Source organism: Penaeus monodon, chromosome 6 (genome assembly GCF_015228065.2).
Source record: "Penaeus monodon isolate SGIC_2016 chromosome 6, NSTDA_Pmon_1, whole genome shotgun sequence".
In the NCBI taxonomy this organism is placed as follows: domain Eukaryota; kingdom Metazoa; phylum Arthropoda; class Malacostraca; order Decapoda; family Penaeidae; genus Penaeus; species Penaeus monodon.
Genome location: NC_051391.1, coordinates 44241111 through 44244308, shown reverse-complemented (window position 1 = coordinate 44244308; position 3198 = coordinate 44241111).

The following is a 3198-nucleotide window of genomic DNA, read 5'->3' as shown; positions in this document are numbered from 1 at the left end:
AGACGAACAAGCAGGTTTTCGCCCTGGAAAAGGTACCAGAAACCAGATTCTAAATTTAAAATTGATCATAGAGAAAAACAGAGAACCTCAAAAAGACCTATACCTGTGTTTCATCGATTATGTGAAAGCTTTTGATACTGTTGATCACGATATCCTCTGGAATAACATGAACGATATGAAGTTTCCAAAACACATCATCCAACTAATAAAAGCCATGTATAACCAACAACAAGCAGCTATAAGAACCACTTATGGGTTAACAGAATGGTTCGAAGTCAAACAAGGAGTGCGACAGGGTTGCATTCTGTCTCTGCACCTCTTTAATATATATTCTGAAACAATTATGAGAGGTGCTCTAGTGAATTTTGAAGGAACTGTGGATGTTGTAGGATACAAAATATCAAATCTGAGGTACGCCGATGATATAGTTTTGATTGCCAGTAGTATCACTGAACTACAACAACTACTAGATAAAGTTAGAGAAGCAAGCGAAAAGGCTGGCTTGTTTCTTAATGCCAAGAAAACTAAGATCATGAAGATTCAAAGATAACCGGCAATGAACAATGATGAACATGTTACAATCAATGGAATGATTGTGGAAAATGTGAAAGAGTTCACTTATCTTGGAGCTGTTTTAACTAATACATATGATGATTCACCGGAGATAAAAAGAATTACCATTGCCAAAAACGCCACAATTGCTCTCAATAACATCTGGAAAGACCAAAGCGTTAACTTACGGACAAAGCTGAGGTTATTGAACTCATTAGTTTTCCCAATTGCATCTTATGGTTCTGAGTGTTGGGTGCTGAAGTAAATAGACAAGAAAAAGATCAATAGTTTTGAAATGTGGTGTTACAGACGAGTACTGCGTATTAGCTGGACAGAGAAGAAGACGAATGATGAAGTGCTGAGAAAAATAAATTGTAAAGACCGGCTGTTGGACATCTTGAACAGGAGGAAATTAAAGTTTATTGGTCATGTAATGAGAAGTAAAAGTATTGAGAAAAACTTGCTGACAGGGATGGTGATAGGAAACAGAGGAAGAGGCAAACCGAAGACAAGACTGAGCGACAATATCAAAGATATTTGCGGGCTGTCGATGGTACAAGTGGAAAGAAAAGCGTAAGATCGAGTTTAGTGGCGAAGGATGGTGGAGAGGTCCACGGCTGCTCAAACATGAGCATACCGTTATTGATGATACATGTATATATATACACATACATATATACATGTACAGTTATACACACACACACACACACACACCACACACACACACACACACACACACACATATATATATTTATATATATATATATATATATATATATATATATATATATATATATTATGTATATATATGCATATATCTGTATATATATATACACATATACACTCATATGTACGTATATATGCTTATGTATATACACATACATAAAAATATATATGCATGTATATGTATATATGTATTATGTATATATACATATAGATAAATGTATATATTTATGTACATATATATATATATATATATATATATATATATATATATATTTATTTATACACGTATCTATGTTTATATATATATATATATATATATATATATATATATATTATCATATATATATATATATATATATATAATATATATATATACAACATATATTGTGTATATTATTTATATGTATTATATATATTATATTTATTTATATATATATATATATATATATATATATATATATGCACGTATATGTATACGTGCATACATATATTTGCGTGTGTTTGTGTGTGTGTGTGTGTGTGTGTGCGTATGTGTGGCAGAATAAGAAAGGGAACTTTTGCTCTGAAACACAGGCATGCAAATGAAGTCGCATATTTATTTACCTTAAATAAGTGCAGGTCAGCACCCTTACAGTGTCTGTATCCGATTGTTTTCTTTAGAAATATGAGTAAAATTCCTAAAAGTCAGAAGGCCAGTTAAGGGAGTATTTTTCGACAGTTCTGCGTACAATCTCAAAGAGAGTTGAAAATTTCCATGTTGCCGAGTCAACGCTGGAGCCTTTTTTTTCATCGACTGCTAAAAGTGTTACTGGTGTATAGATCATTGCTACAAATACATGGAGAAAAACTACTTTTAACAGTTTTTATTAGATTAGATAACGTTATAATAAATGTATATAATAACGTTCAAAGAGGTTTAAATGTCTGTTGATAATGGTATGAGACAATTTTATACCCGTGCTCTTCGTTAATCCAAGGCGTCAAATTTCCTTTCGATAAGGAAGTTGGACGTGTCTTTCACGCATGATATTGAGGTCTATCCTTTTCGTCTTCTTTATTCGAACTCATAAGTAATAATCACGACAGCTGGAGCAATACCTTCATCTGCCATTCTGAAATGTAAACAAACAATGAGGCTAGTCGCTGCTGGACGCACTCGCCCAACCTCAATTGTGCGAAGGGACAACATACGTGGCGTGGCGACAAGGTACAGTACCATCGCCATTTCCCTCTTAGAACTGGACAGACCACGATAAAAAACAACAGCTGCAATTACCTCCTATGTTGGAAACTGACATCTTTCGGAAACATATGCTGTCGCGTCACCTGCCACAGCTGTCAGCATGGTTATGCACCCTATTCCGTGTTTGTGACTTTTCTTACTCTTATCCTGACTTGACAATTTGCATATTCAACGTCTTTTGGAATGAGTGTGTTTAGCTAGTTAATAGTCTGTTGTGGTGTGATTTCAAAAAACCTTGTATTCTTTGACCACATGAGAGATCAACAAAGACTGCTTTCTTATAACGATTAACGAAAGACATATTTGTTTGTTTGTGTGTGTGTGTTGTGTGTGTGTGTGTGTGTGTTTGTGTGTGTGTGTGTGTGTGTGTTTGTGTGTGTGTGTGTGTGTGTGTGTGTGTGTGTGTGTGTGTGTGTGTGTGTGTGTGTGTGCGTGTTTACAAACACAAACACATACACGGATATTATATAAACTGCGCATTGATAACAATATGTGGTTATACACAGATCCCGGAGACACATCAATATGTGTGTGTGTGTTGTGGTGTGTGTGTGTGTGTGTGTGTGTGTGTGTGTGTGTGTATGTGTGTGTCGAGATCGATATTGAATCGACTTTTGAGAGACGTCTTTTGACTATACAGAGAGAGTAAGAAAGAACTACCAAACCCCACCAAAAAG